The 16,704-nt window shown below is 39.3% G+C and overlaps 1 long non-coding RNA gene across 1 annotated transcript in view; it reads left to right on the forward strand.

Moving 5' to 3' along the window:
* LOC309611475 overlaps window positions 1-16,704 on the forward strand; it is a 64,863-nt gene that overhangs the window by 22,557 nt on the left and 25,602 nt on the right. Inside the window, exons 2-3 of the long non-coding RNA XR_014234545.1 lie at window positions 4,506-15,012; window positions 16,640-16,701. This is a non-coding gene — a long non-coding RNA (uncharacterized lncRNA). The remainder of the gene's footprint in view (window positions 1-4,505; window positions 15,013-16,639; window positions 16,702-16,704) is intronic.

The following is a 16,704-nucleotide window of genomic DNA, read 5'->3' on the forward strand; positions in this document are numbered from 1 at the left end:
CATATTTAATTTCATATTGAAAGTTGGTGCAAACGTATCAATAGGGTATATTAAATCAATGCAGAGTAATAAAAATAAAATAAAAATAATAAAGTCAAAAAAAACCAAACACTGGAAGAAAACAATGCAACACTGTCCACATAATGACTGCTGTGCAAAGTTTCAGCTTAGAGTGTAGATTTCCTTTCTCTTTTTTTGAAGCAGTTTCGAGGAGCAAATATTGTGTTCCCAGAATTCTAGCCCTGGACACATTAGCCTTCATATGGAAGGGTAGAAGGAAAACAATCTCCAATGTGCAAGGCTTCAGAACGCATACTGTTAGTGTACCTTTCCTGAAAAAAGTTATTGAATAAGTGCTCCAGTGAACCAAGAAATTAATCATAATAAAGAATTTAGAAATCAGGAAGATTTATAAAAGAAAATGTAGTGAAAGATGGAACCAGTGACATAGCATTAAATTTAGATTACTATTGCTAATGTAGTTATGAAACTTTCTGCAACTGTCAAAAATAAAGGGAAAGAGAAGATACATAATGTCAAAACGTATTAAAAAGATTGAGATCTAAAGTCCTAGATGATTTCAACACAAACTGGCTGGTAAAGGGGGATGTGAAATTTCACATTTTATAGGAGGAAGTATACTGTTTCATGTTTGATGTTAATAGAAATATGTGTTTGTATATGATTTTTAAAATTTTAAAGATGAACACCAATATAGTCCTGTAGGTTAAAACCTTTCTGTTTTTAGCAGTTGAAATCTTCCCCTCTCCCTATACACACACCCACGTACCTAAATATAAAAGAGGTCACAGTGACACCTGCTCTGGTTGAGACAGGGCAGCAAACCCAGAGCTCTAATCCTTGGGCTTCCCTTTCACCTCCACGGCCTCTAAGGCTCTGGAACAAAATCCTGGAGCTCATAGAACAAAATTTGAAAACCATTGTCCTAGTAGGTAAAATGAATAAATCTTCCATGTCATTAGATCACAACTTGTGCCAAGGTGCTATAAATGGATTACAGCCTCCAGATAAAGATCTCCTCTGACGGTGGGGTGGCTGACCAAGCCTGGGGCTGTTGCATTCCCATAGCCTTTGACCTGGAGCTGCCTGGTCCAGGGCTCCTTGAAGGGTGAAGTGGTCTGATGGTGCCCCTTGGTCCCCACAGGGTGGCTGTGTCTTTCCTCATTTGCCGTCTGCTCCACTATGCTGTGCAGAGCACAGCTGAGGAGATACTTGTGCATCCTGGATCCCTCCTTCAGCAGACAGTGTTAACCAGATGTGGTCAGGGAAACCACACTAGCTCCAGGAGAGGCTGGTCCAGTGTGGGGGCATCGGGTTGGGCACAGCTCCCTGTTTTCACATATATCCAAAAACTTCTGTTCATTGGTGGCAGAATGCCTCTTTAGTGGCAACTTAGCCAGCTTCAGGATGGCCTCTTCAAGGATATATGTTCATTCTGAAAAGTAGAGCATTGTCGTTATTTTGAAATACTTAATATGGAAATTTTCAATGGATTCAAAATTATTCCCATTATCACAAGAAATTTCAATATTACTTTAAAAGATAAATGAAAGAGCTGTTAGTTTCTTTAAATATAATCTAAATGTGTACATTTTTGAGTAATAGTAAAAGTGCTTTACATTTTTTTTTATCACCAACCTGTGCAAAGTTTCTCACTGATGGTCCCTATAAAGAATTTGAAAATATCATCATGAAAAATTCTTCATCAGGACTTTTGTATTATTATTTTAAGCATAAAATCTGATATAAATAAGATACAAATAAGAGTATGGAAGCAAGCTAGTTTTTAATTAAACACCCTGAGACCATTTTATTTGGAAGCTTTATACAAATTCAGTATTTTAAATGTTCCTCAATTTTACTTTTTTACTATTTTATTTTTAATCATAATTTTATAATAGAAAGAAAATATATTTGGCACCAAGCCCTGTATATAGGCCTTCATATTTCCTCCAGTTTTCTGAGTGTGAAACAGGAGTATTATTTTGCATCTGTGTGTGTCATAATGTAAAAATGATTGGGAAGCATGGTTTTAGGGAAACAAATATGCAGAGAAAGTGTCGTCAATAAAAAAATAAAGGGGGAATAAAGGAAGCCTATTTGAACATTGGCCAACATGTATTAAGTGAGGGGGCAAGTTATAGAATAATATGTATGGTTTATTTTTTGCTTTTGCAAAATAAAAATATTAGAACTATTGCTAGTGGGTATCTGTGGCTCACTGTGACTTCTCCCTTCTGGTTGCTGCCCTTCAACCCGAGCATGCAGTTACAAAGGAATCAGCCATGTTGCTGGGACATAAGTGTGCCCCTTTGATCAGCATGGACTCTTTTAAGAATCCTGAACCTTCCCAGGGAGCTTTGGGACTGTGACCAAGAATGTCCAGTCTCGGGGTTCCCTGGTGGCGCAGTGGTTGAGAATCTGCCCGCCAGTGCAGGGGACGCGGGTTCGAGCCCTGGTCTGGGAGGATCCCACATGCCGCGGAGCAGCTGGGCCCGTGAGCCACAACTGCTGAGCCTGCGCGACTGGAGCCTGTGCTCCGCAGCAGGAGAGGCCGCGATAGTGGGAGGCCGGCGCACCGCGATGAAGAGTGGCCCCCGCTTGCCGCAACTGGGGAAAGCCCTCGCACAGAAAAGAAGATCCAACACAGCCAAAAATAAATAAATAAATAAATAAATAAATAAAATTTAAAATAATACAGACATACATTTAAAAAAAAAAAAAAGAATGTCCAGTCTCCGTCAGGCTGCCTGCTTGAATAGAGGAAATTTAAAAATCACAAGATGTTGGGACTTGTCATTTTCTGCAACAGGATGAGGAAACAGAGTGAAGGATGGAGGGAACTGATTTTTCCAATTCGCTGCCATGTTTTAGTCTGTGTCTAAGACCTGGCTGCCTTCCTTCTTGTCAGTTCAGGGAGACATCTTACTATGCTTATTGTAAATCCCCCCGTCCTTTTGCATTAATTCCTTCAGTTGGGTTTCCTTTGCTCACATCCAATAAATACATAATCTATATGTTAATTCACAGGGAAAGATGAAAGTCAGGGACATCTACATTAAAATATTAGCAGAGCTTAACTCCAGATAGTGGACTGTGGGTGAAACAAGACAACATTAAACAACATTAAAATATTTTTTATTTTGCTTTTAGAAAAACTTGCACAACATACAAGAAGCATGTATTACTCTTGTGATAAGAAAAGTAATTAAAGAACATACTTATTTAGGGGTTATGAAGTTGGGTAATTATGGTTAAGTCTAATTTTTATGTTTAAGCTCCTAATTTTGAGCCTTATTATACATAATATAAAATGGAAGAGTTGACAAATAATTCTGAAAAGACTTGTATTAATTATTATGACTGTAATACTAAAATAAAAATTTAGCAATATACTCTTTAAATACCTATAAAAGTAATTTTATTTTAATTTGCTTGCTAGGACAAGAATTTACAAACTTTTTGTTAGTGTATAAATCATACTCCATTTAAAGAAATATTTTCTGAAGGGAAGGATATTGCCCTCAATTTCTTTTTAGATTATGGCAAAGTGAGCCATAGGAAAAGTAACAGTTTCCCAATCCTGAACCTCCTAGCAGTCTTCCACTTCCCTGCAATATCTGTACAATCAACTAAGTGAGATTTCAATGAAGTTTGATCAATGTTATTATCCCGGGAGATGCGGAGCAATGAGGAAGCATATTTGATTTAGGAGCTGCCTAATGGTTGGCGGGTTAATGGGAAACACACGTTTTTTAATGACTTACAAGAAGGAAAAAAAATGCAAAGTCTCCAGCCCCCAATTACTTTCAAAATGTCAGGAAAATCTGAGCCATTGAAACCTGAGATTTAAATTTAAGATGCTAGGAGGGCATGAGTGAGAACTTCCTTCTGAATTGTCTTTTTCTGAGAGAACATAAAAACACCCAACACGTTAATAATTGGGCCAAGACGGCCATGTGGCTCCAAAAGCTTAAATGCTGAAATAATTCATCGTAAGGACCGTGTGCTTCTATGCTTAGCACAGATGGGTTCACCTGTGTGAATTTCCGTTCTTGTTTAATGTTGTCGTCTTCAAGATGAGAAATGGAAGGTTGACATTTCCTGACGCATTTTCTCTGGCAAGTGAACAGAAATAATCACTGGCTTTATTTGCCTGACGACACTACAATGGGGTAAAGTGAATGATGACAGCCCTTGGCAACTGCACATCAGGTGAGAAAGGAACAGAGTTCGTCCTAGTGGAGAGAAGAAATATTGGATTAAAATGAAAAGCTATTGGATAAGAGAGTGTTCAAATGTGTGGGTAACTCTGTCTTCCATCTCAGTACCTAACCCTAAAGGTTACTTAGATCTGGTTCTTGAGTCTATCACAGACTTCGGCCAGTCTCCAAATGTAGGATCCAGTGGCTTTGAAAATCAGTGTCAGTGCTTTCTGAGCCCAATCAGACATCATTTAAGGCTGATACTGATTTGCTTCTCAGGTTGCCTCATCAGGGTGGGCCCAGGCTTTGGAGTCAGACAACCCGGTTTGAATCCCGGCTCCTAAAGGTGAGACTTTGAAAGGTAAGTTCATCTCACTGAATATTGTTTATTGTAGAAGTGGCTAATAACACTCACCCCCCAGGCAGTTGTGGAGATTAAGCATGGTGAAAGTACCTGTCGCATCCCCTTGAATGAATACTCTTGCAGAATATTCTTTATATTTTATCTAGAGGCTTTATTTCAGCTCTAACCTTGTCCACCTTTCAAAACTTCCACTACACAGCCTTCTTATCTTTCATGAATATACTTTGTTCATGGCACTTGCATTCACATATTTTCAGGATCACTTAGATATCTGTTATTTGAAGATTTTCCGGAGCATTATTCTAGCGACTCCTTTTTTGTCCAAAGACTAAGATGCCATTAGTTGTTCGGATTTGGGGGCTATCAAGTCAGGAACTTGGAAATATGATTCACCTCTGAGACTACAGAACTGTCCCAAAGTAGGGATCGGTTGTCCTTGCCTCAGATGGTTATTGGGAGGACTAAATGAGATAATCTATAAAGCCCTTAGCATGATGCCTAAACATGGCTATGTGAGTGACGATGTTGGATAGCCCTGTGCGTGCCACCCAAAATAATACCTTATAAGCAGTAATTATGTCACAGATTCTTTTCCAGTCAAAGATTAGAGTATAGCTATAGGATAGAGATTGCAAATAGGGCTTGACTCCTCTGCCCACATGCTATCTGAATGCTGGGTTAGGAAGGATTCTGAAGCTGCATCTTAGCTCAGTGGGAGAAAGTGCTGTGACTGATTAGAGGTGTCAGATCTGAGAGCGGGGGCAGGATGATCCGATGACATTTATTTAGCATTCCTCTTCTAGGTCAGTTTTTCCCTTTTATTTTTTTGACTGCTGCCTGCTTAGGTGGAACAAAAGATTCCTTGATTCATCTATCTTACCCATTCCCACTTTCTAGTGTTAAAAACAAAAGAAACTCTATGGTAACAAAAAAAATGGAGAAAAACAAAACAATAAGCACTATACTCAAACTCTTCCGTGTTAGTTCCTGAAGAATTATAGCCCCCCACCAAAAAGTCATTACCAATTTTAGAGTTATTAACCCATAAAAAGTGAAGTATAAATAATGAAACTAAAGGAATAGTAGTTGAAAAGCAAGCATAGCACCTGTTGAAAACCCAGATCAATCAAGACCACACTAATAATATTCTAATAACAAGCTTTCTTCCTCTAAACAGTGGGAGTTTTAACTATGTGTATGTCCATGTAGAATAAGATTTCTAGTGTTGCCAAGCCTTGGAGAGTGGTCAGACTTAATAGAATCCTAAGTTAGAGGCTTCTATAAATTCTGCTTACACACTAATTTTAATTCAATGTGACACAGATTACTAATGGCCCCCAGTATCCCTGAATGGACACTGGGAATAATAATTGTTTGTATTCATAGGGATTGTGGAGATTAAGTGAGATGCTGAATGTAACATCGAGGACACTGGGTAGCACACAACACAAGCACAGAAAATGTTAGTTATTATAAGTTCATGCAGTTTTAGGAGTTCTAGTGAGATGCTGTAACTCCTTAAACTCTTTTCTATTTTCTTAAGGGAGCCCCACTACACCACTTGAATGTACTTCCCCTCACTTAAGGTTTTGATCCATGTTTTTAAAAAGCATATTGCCTTGGGGAGACTGATACTTTATTTCCTTATATGTTTAGCATATTTATAAGTGTAATGAGCTAGACACCGTGCAATGCCCTGTGTGGGAGGGGGGGGGTCACTAAGGTGAATGTCACAGCCCCTGACTCTAAGGAACCATAGGTCTTTCTGGGCTGTGTGTGGCTGCCTGAATTAATCTGATAACTTCTATGATCTGGCCCAACTTACCTTTCCAAATGAGTTTCCTGTCACAGGATATTATCCTGTGTCCACATTGAACCACCATGTTTCCAAGTAATCCTTCTGCTTTCCAAACTCTGCCTCTTGTCGCATTCTGTTTCTTCTAACTTGGAAAGATTCCCATCCTCACTTTTAGAATAGGTCAACTGTAGCCTCACCTGTGAAATTTTCCTTTATTATCACAGTCTGAAAGCGAGACTCTCTTCTTTGTATAGCTGTAGCAGCGTACATTTTTGGTGAATGAATCGATGTAGGGATGATAAATAAGTTTGTATCTTACTATAGTCATGGAGCATGGGTAAAGCATGTCAGCCACGCTGGGTGAGTCTGCAGAATCTGGTGGCAAGAGATTCTGAAGACAAGCATCAGAGGTTTAGCACTTAATGCATATACACAGCAAGCCTTATTGTATCCTGGGGTATTCAAGGGCACCAGTTCCAGCATCAAATCCCAGCTTTACCGCTCCATGTTATGTATGGCCTTAAGAATGTCACTCAGTTTTCTCATCTGTAAAATGGAGATAACAATAGTACCAACATCACAGGGGCATGAAGATTAAATGAGATAATAACTATTAAGCTCTTGACATGATAAAAACCTGACACATGGTAGGAATTCAATAAATGTTCATTATTATTATCATTTGCCCTTTTGTGAACTTCTCATTCTCCATGTACCTGTAAGATTCGACCCAGTGCTGGGTTTGAATCTAGCTCTTTAGATCCATCTTTCATGACAGATAAACATTTTAATTTCTTTTTTTTAATAGAAATTTATTTATTTATTTTTGGCTGTGTTGGGTCTTTGTTGCTGCACACGGGCTTTCTCTAGTTGCAGTGAGCAGGGGCCACTCTCCGCTGCAGTGTGCGGGCTTCTCATGGCGGCGGCTTCTCCTGTTGTGGAGCACGGGCTCTAGGTGCACGGGCTTCAGTAGTTGTGGCACGTGGGCTCAGTAGTTGTGGCGCACGGGCTTAGCTGCTCCGCGGCATGTGGGATCTTCCCGGACCAGGGCTCGAACCCATGTCCCCTGCATTGGCAGGCAGATCTTAACCACTGTGCCACCAGGGAAGTCCCTAAACATTTTAACTTCTTATGCAAATATAAAACTGGAGACCATTAGAAGACTATTTGGAGTATCAATAAATGTGGTTTGTGGAACTTAAATTATGTTTCCGATAAGCCAGTTCTTCAGCTGGAGTAGTTCCTACTCCATTCTCTTTCAAGTTAATATCTAACCACACTTAATGGTCATCTCCTCTTGTTAGCTGGCAATAGGTGAAACCAATTAAAATACAATTAATAAATGATAACTCTGGTGTAGAATGATGTTGGCTTGTGGCAGAGGCTTTCAGGGACGAGCTGCCCAGGAGGCCTGTCAGGTTGGCAGAATAAGCTGAAACCTATTTAAATGTTCTTTGAAAACAACTGAAATGCTTTCCTCTGAGTGTCACCAGTAAAGCACAAAAGTATACCAAAGAGCATCTTGATGTGGTGCTGTTTACAGCAAATTTCCCTGATCAAGGACAAATACATCATTTATGCTATATTTTGTGTGTATATATGTGTTAGATAATGCATGCCATCCACTGTAACAGGAAATTTGGATAATGTAATTTAGCAAGTAAAGTACAGGTGAGAAGATTAGACCCTTATCTGCAACACCACAAAGGATGCGAAAGACAGCATTTGAGGTCAATCAGATTTTCTTTCAAATCATTTTCTGTGAGGTACTTAAACTATGCTTCATTTGCGGTTTCACGGTTTCCAAGTGGACTGTAGGCTGGATGGTGGTTGGGTGAATCCCTCGCAAAATAGAACTGAGAAACATTTGAATTAGGTATGAGACATGACAGGAAGAAACATTGCAGCAGAGAGGAGCTAGAGAAAGAAAGGGCACTTATGAAAGCAGCATAGCTGGAGTGCTTATATACCCTGGGCTTTTCAGGAGAGTCCCAGTTTATACCTGTGCTCAGACATTTATTTAGCACCCCTTTTCACTGTCAGTGTCCCAGTTTATGCTATAGATTAAATACCCAGCAGAGTTTACACTGAATCCTCAATTTCACTTTCATAAGCCAGAAAAAAGTAGCATGGACCAAAATCTGCCACTGGCTGCTGAAATTCCAATTTGAGTAATAGGAATTTAGAAGGAAAGGTAAGAGACTGCATGCTGAAAAGCCTAAGCACATTCACGTGGTTACTTAGGTAATAAAGATGACACATCTGGGGCTGGCAAGATAATCAAGTATATTAGTACCTAATGCAAATTTTGTCCTCTGGAGGATTGATAATGCATTTGCCTGGGATCTCCTACTGCTCAACTTGTGACAGAAACATTGGCTCACTTTTCAAGGTAGTAGAAATAAGAGAAAACAGACAAATGTCACGGCTTCTTATGAGATTTTATTCAAGGAGGTGGGCTAAAGGGAGATATGGTCAAAGGGATGATTCTGGTCCAAAGGCTCAAACTCGTTGCCCTGGAAACAGCCTCTCACTCAGAAAGCAGAGCTCATCTGTGGAGTCATCTCCTCAGGTCCCTCCATGTCTACCCAGGAGGGGCCAACTGCCACCTGAGGGAGCAGAGTTTAGCTCTCTCACTTTGACAGCACATATACCAACACTGGAATGAGCTCAAAAATATTAGCATGACTCCTGTGCAAGAAGTTATTGATTTATTCCAATTTTGGAAGTCAAGTTATGAATTTATTCAGTGTTGTAGTAGAGTCTTTGGCCACTGGAGTAAGGCAAGAAAAAGAAAGAAAATTTGCCATGAGTGGAAATAAATAAGCAAAACTGATTATTCAGAGATGACATGAAAATTGTCTAAGTAGAAGATCTAATGTATATACACGTATACACACTCGCACACACAACACATTAGGAGAGTTTAGGAAGATTGCTAGATATAAGATCAATTTTTAAAAGTCAATTGCATAGTCATAAAATAGAAACCAATAGTTATAAAGTGTTAATGTTACATAAAATGTTTAAAAATAGCAACAAAAAATTGACACCAAGGAATAAATTTAACAAAAGATGTCTGACTTTTATGTAGAAAGAAGGCCTAAATAAATGGAGACATGACATGTTGCTAGATACGGTGATCAAGTCTCCCATAATTGATCTGTTAACATAGCAATTGAATTGTTGATAAAACTTGATAGATAGCATCCAAAGTGTATAAGTGGAAAAGGCAAACAAACAGCCAAGAAGAGCTTGAAAAAAGAAAAATGTGGGGTAACTTGACCTAGGACTGTAAAGATTTATTTTAATGCTTTATATTAGCTTGATGTATGGGTACATAAAGAGATCACTTAAACAGAAGAGAGAGCCAGAAACAGACCCACCCATACATAGACACCTGACATATATAGAGCTCACATTGCAAACCAAGCAGGAAAAAATGGGCTATGCGATCGATGGTGCTGGGACCATTGGCTCTTCCTATGGAAACAAGTACAATTGGAACTTGGCTTCATATTCTAAACAAATCTAGTTCAGGTGACTTAGAAGTTTAATAGTGAAAAGAAATCTTTAAAGCTCTAAGAGAGAATATAGGATAAAATTTTTACCTCAGGTAGGGACATAGCATTTTTAAACAATTCACACAAAATATAAACCATAAATGAAAAAGAAATAAATTGGATTACATTAACATAAAATTTTATGTTTACCAGAAGACAGATAAAAAGAAAATTTAAAAGGAAATGAGCAAAAGACATGAAAAAGACGTTTCACAGAACAAGAGCCTCTGATGCTAGTAAATATATGAAGAAAATATTCGACTTAATTAGTAACCAGAGAAATCCAAGTTGAAACACCAATGAATCAGTGTCTTATACCCATTAGACTGGCAAGGCTGGACAATACTAGTTGTGATGAGAATGAGAGACACGTAGACCTTGTAAGAGTATAAATTGGTACAAACGCTTTGGAAAGTTATTTGCCATTATTTTTTTAACGTAAAGAAAACATATTACCTAGCAATTTCTTTCTTAGGTGTATACCGTAGAGAAATTCTTGCTCGTGTGCGTAGTGTATAAAAATGTTCATACTGTGTTTACACAAATGTCTATCCAAATGTCCATTGCCATTGCCAGGAGAATGGATCAATACTTTGCATACTGTAGTAGTGAAGATGATTGAATACAACTGCCTGCTTCAACGTGCATGGGAACCAAAGCATAATGCGAGTGAAGAAAGCAAATCACAGAAGGATACACAGAGTTCACCTAATAAAGTTCAAATGTACAAAAATAAGTAGCATATATTTCTGGGTTATATATGTAACCATGTATGGTTATATATAATAATATATAATAAACTATTTTTAAAAGTGCATATATAATAAACTATTTTTAAAAACCATAATCCTTGGTGGGGAGTCAGGGAAATAAGAGAAACTAATGGGGAAGGATATCAGGGGCTTTGCCATAATTAGTCATTTTCTATTTCTTAAGCTGGCTTGGGCACATGGATGGTCAGTCAATCATTCTTTATACCTTAGCTATTCACTAGACATAATTTTTTGAAAGTATGAAATATTTCATGAAAAATAAAATTTTAGAAAGGTTTCAGCTGGCCACAGATTTTCATCAACTGATGCAGGCAGTCCAATTATTTCCTTATTTACAGCTGGATCTATACTTTTAACTCTGGCTCATCCCTGAACAAATTTACTGAACATGGTCTAGTGGTCAGATTAACAGCTCTCTATAACATTTTAGCCAACCCCAAGCTCAGCATATGCATGATACAATTTTAATGACCCAGAACAACATATTTAGTCATCTAGTATAGGCAGTTTCCCCATTAGCAATTGCATCGGAATCCCCCAGTACGTAATTTCTGTCAGTGACTTTATTATGAAACTCCATCGCTGCCTGCTGGGGGCTATAGAAGGAACCAGATTTGATGATTCCAACAAATGTTACTTCCTCCGTGAAGCCTTTCCCAGTGCCTGAAGGCAGAATTTGTTATTCTCTTCTGCTCATCCCAATAGCATTTCCTTGTTTGCAAAATGGGGAGTACTGACTTAGACCTTATTGGCTGCCAAGAGGAATAAACGAGATAATGCATTTAGAGCTCACAGTAGGCACCAGCAAATATTAGTCATTCTTATATTTGTATTTGTATTAATATTCTTATTTTTTTATTGTTTTTATTCCTTGGGCTTTATTGGAATGCATGGCACAGTATGACAAGCATCAGCTAAATGCATCTGGCTCTGTCTCCCTCCTTTGTCTGTAAACCTGTTGAGGGTGAAAAGTGTGTCTTCTCATCTGTGTGTCCTTGGTGCCTAGTACTGCTCCTGGTGTGTAGTAAGCACTCAGTACATATTTCTTGAATTTAGTTAAAATAGAATTGGTTTATGGTTTAAAATTCTTCTTTTAAAGTTTAGAATTTGCAGGGACTTCCCTGGTGGTCCAGTGTGTAAGACTCCATGCTCCCCATGCAGAGGGCCTGGGTTCGATCCCTGGTCAGGGAACTAGATCCCGCATGCATGCTGCAACTAAGAGTCTGCATGCCACAACTAAAGATCCCACGTGCTGCAACTAAGACCCAGCACAGCCTAAATAAATAAATAGATAAACATTTTTTAAAAAATTTTAAAAAATGAAACTTAGGATTTGCAGATCTATCCCAGATTCCAGTCCCTTGAAATCACCTGAAATCTGTGCCTCAACTCTGTGCCTTGGGGATGCCAGTGGTATTGGCACTTGTCCCTCCCTGGCTGTATTCCAATGTTTGGTGAGATGCTGGCAGGGCTCTCATAAACACTTCCTGAGGAAAATGAGAAATGTCTACCCTTGGGCAGTTTGCTATTCTGGTAAAAAAAATTTTTTAAATGCTATTCATTAGCCACCTGGCTTGGTCCGAAAATGTAGGACCCAAACATGGGTAAAACCCTCTTTTCCTAAATCAGATTGGTTTCTTGAAAAGATCTATTTTGGAAAGAAGACAAGGAACTCAGCATTATTGATCATAAGACCATAATATTGTTTTCATAGGAGAATATAATTTGTTGCTGAAAATAACCCAATGGATTATCTAGAGCCAGCCTGATTCAACTGGCTCTAGACTTTACTCTCCCATATGGATCAATCTGAGAAATAAGTGAACGCTGATATGATGCACAGCAAGGTGAGGGTCAGAGAGTATAGACATTTAAGACATACAGTTAGTTCACTCCTCCAAAGACCTTATATACTAATCTTGATCTGTGACTAATTCTAGTTGTATAGTCATATGCTAAAGTGTTTAAGAATTTCTCTGTTAGAGAGAAAAATAGTGTGATGTGATGTGTAATATAGATCAGTAGGAAATTTTATTGGAAATTTTATTAGTGTAATTAATAAGCATATAAAATGTATTTGGTTAGAGGGTTTATAGAGATATAATTGTGTGGTTACATATGCTTGGAAATAATTCATGTTATATGAGTAGAATAGAATACACTAAATCAGTGGATTAGGGGAATAGATTTTTAGATAGTAAACTATTTTAAGGCACCGTCAAGATGGAGAGGAGGAGGCCGTGAGAATCTCTGTTTTTGTGACCATAGCAATGACAAGAGCCAGGCACAGCAATCAGAATCGCATGAAATGGGGCAGAGATCTTGGCTAAGAAGGGACTTTATAATCATCACTCTTGGTGGTCCAGGTACCGAATCCCTCCTCATCTCAAGATACTAGGCTGAGCAAAACTCCATGCAAAGGAAGTAAGTAGTCATCAAGGCAGAGCAGAACATGGTTTTATAAGTTGGCTTTTGGAGTTGGGCTCAGAGTGAAGGAATGGTTGGAGTAGATGGTATGGTGTGAGATCAAATGGGGAAGGATTTTCATCATAAGTAAGGGAGATGTACTAAGCTTTCATCCTCAAGAGCCGGGATGCACTGCTCTTATGAGTCATTTCATTCACTGGAGTGATGGTGATACAGGTTAATAAACCAAGGTTCATAACCCCTGGTACTGTCACATTAGTGGCAGGTAAGGAAAGGCTAGAAGCAGTAGGTAAAGGAGCCCAAATAATACAAAGACTGTGACTTTGGAGTCAGTCAGTACTTTCTTTAAGTCCAACCTCTGCCACTCACAGGACCTGAGATCCTGTGTAAGTTACTTAATATTTCTGAGCCTCTTTCCTATTTTTCATAAAATGGGATGGAAACAGGTTCTTCTTAAACATACCTTTATTGGTTTTTGTTTTGTATTTTAATTAAGAACTAGAGTTTACATCTATCAAGTGCCTTCCATTTTAGGGGCTTCAAATTCTCCTTTACTAATAAACATTGAGTGTAACTCCAGTCTACCCTGTGCTAGAACTTGGGGAAGAAAGATGAATGAGACACTGTTTTGTTTTGTGTTTTTTTTTTCTTCAGCGAACTTACTATGTGATTGATAAAACAGGTAAACAAGTGTGGTAACCATTTTACAACAAGCAGTAGAAGAAACTGCTAGCTGCCTTGTAGTACACATCTGTTCTTTCTTACAAATGAGAACCCCAAATTTTGCTGGGAACGCTGCCCTTCAGTTAAAATACTATTTTACAAACTCCAGTTGACAAGTAGTTATGACCTTGCTATTAAGTAACAGCCAGTGGGAGATAAGCAGGGCCTCTGTGTGCACCATCTGGGATGTTTCCTGAAGGTTAAGGGATATTCTTTCATTGTCTGCTTTTCTTTTTCTGCTACCTGGAATGTAATAGCTGGAGCATAAGCTGCTATCTTGGACCTGAGGAAGATATCCTGTAGGGAGGGGGTGGGGCAGGAGCAAAGCAGATTTACCCCTGAGCCTAGATCCTTGGTGATTATGAGGCAAGCCTCCAGCTTTGGGCTTCTTACCTTCAAATATCATGAGAGAAAAATAAACATATCTTTTGTTTAAGCCACTGTTCTCCTGAGTTTTCTGCAACTTCTAGTCTAACTTCAGTGAATTAATGCAATAGGATACAGTGAGAGACACTAAGAAGGGACTGGTGACTTTTTTGGTGGGGGGACCAGGCAAGGCTTCTCAGAGTAGGTGATGCTTAAGCAGGGGGCCTGCCACCCGATATGGCGCCCAGATATTAGGAGTTTGGTACTGTGTCTATTTATAGATACTATTGGCATGTCCTAGACAAACTTATTAGAAGGAGGGTTTGAGAGCTCTTATATAAATTGTTCTGCCATTTGCCAAATAAGAGAGGGCTGGAGATTTTCATTGAGAGGCTTAAACAACTGGACTGGTTTTTAAAATTTACTCTGTGTGTGTGTGTGTGTGTGTGTGTGTGTGTGTGATGCTTTGGAAATGCTCATAACTGTTTTCTCCTCATATTTCTTTTTATGTCTTGACCCTTCTCCCACGTTTTGATCAGCTAAACTAGTCTGTGTTCACTGGCACAGAAGAAGAAAGTGGGTACATAGAGCAGAGAAAAGGAAATTTATTCCTGGCTTTTGAGTTTCAAAAGCACAGATTCTGACTATCCAAAGAAGAGTGGGAAAAAAAATCTGTCACTAGAGATAGAAGACAGTCAGACAAGAAGCATGGATGAGCCCCTAAGAAAGAAGTTCTGTGTGCTCTGTTCTCTGGACCCAGCCCCAGGCCAAGGTGGGTGCAGCCACTGGAAAACCCAGATGGGTTTGTGGGATCCGAAAACAGAGGGTCTCTTATCCCTTTCCTAGGTAGAGTCCTGTGTAAGTGACAGGGCTCCAGAAGAGAAATGACTGTGCTGTGTAGGTGAAATGAACATTAGATACTCAGAGTTCCAATATAGCTTGGGAGCTGCAGAATGATGGCCTAGAAGTAGCAGAGAAAGAGCGAGAGGGCCGCTAAACCCAGAGAAGTCTGGGGGAGGAGGAGGAATGACTCAGAGGCAACCAGAGGGCATATTTCTGTGGGTGTCCACATGGAAAGATGCCTGGGAGGATGTGTTGCCCACCGTCCAACACCTTGACACTAACTATATAAGGCCCCCAGACCTTAGCTGTGATGGATAACCCCGCCATAGAAACATGGAGTGGAATCTTGCACTGCCAATCTGGTGAAGAGCAGCTAAGTTCAGTTATGGAAAAATACAGAAAATGATGGTTCTTGCAGACTTGAGTATGAGGATAGAAATTAGGATCTATTGCATATTCATTCATTCAACAATAATTTATTAAGTGCCTATGAAGTGGCTAGCACTGTTTTTAGACATTTGGGATGCTGCAGTGAACAAAACTAAATCAATTCCTGCTCTGGTGTAGCTTGCATACTAGTTAGGGAGACATACAATGTATGGAAAACATAAATGTTGTATTATCGTCAGGTAGTCATAGGGATCAGGTAGAGAAATAGAGAAGGGTCAGGTATAACTTACCTATGCTGGAAGGTGAATATTCGTACATTAATGATGAGGCTGAATAGAAACGCTTGCTTTTATTGCCAGTCTTGCTGTGCGTCTTATTGATCTTGTGTAACTGATGAGAGCACGCAATCACTGATGACTCTCAAGGTGGGGAATGCCAGAAATGATGATGAAGTAGGTAAGTTGACTATTAATACCTTCCAAAGATCAAGGCCAAAGTTGAAGCTAGATACCACATTTTGGCTAAACCCCAGGGATGAAGCTGAACTTCAGTGCCAGCCTCATACGTTATCTCTTTTAACCCTTTATCCACCCCACTGGGTAAATATCTACACTCAGTTTTCTAGATGAGAGCTCTAACACTCAGAGAAGTTAATCAATTGGGCTAAGATTACACCAACATTCAGACCCAGGACTATGAATTCAAGGCCCTCGCTCTGTACTAAATTGGGTAAAATACTCCAGCAGGCTCCATGGGCTTTCTTTCTGGACTCCCTCTAGCTTTGCAACGAATTTGGGTGTTTCAAACAGGACAGGCCTGAGAAGTCCTCTGCCATCCTAAAGGGCCCTCTCTTGGCCAGGTAAGTCTCAGAAAGTCATAGCACTGCCATTTGGGATGGAGGGTGGAGTGAAGAAGGAAGGGCAGAAATGTTTTGCAGTGAAACTCAGAAGTCTAGATTATTCTGCAGCAAACCACTATGGATTACATTCAGCTGTAATCAATCTGCAGACCATGGCAGAGACATTTGTTGTGGTTCTAAACCAGAGGATTAGAAAGTTTGAAAGGATTTGGGGAATCATCCATCCAGGCCTGGAATATCCTCAGTAGGATCTCTGACTTGGAGACACTTTACCTTTTTTTCCCCCTCCCATCTCTTGTTTTCTTAGAGAGAAGCTCTAACTTGACTGAGCAAAATGCCTGTGTTCAAAGAGGTCCTCCTGTTCTAGAGGTG

This window comes from Balaenoptera borealis, assembly GCF_965194805.1.
Source record: "Balaenoptera borealis genome assembly, chromosome: 1".
NCBI classification, from domain to species: Eukaryota; Metazoa; Chordata; class Mammalia; order Artiodactyla; family Balaenopteridae; genus Balaenoptera; species Balaenoptera borealis.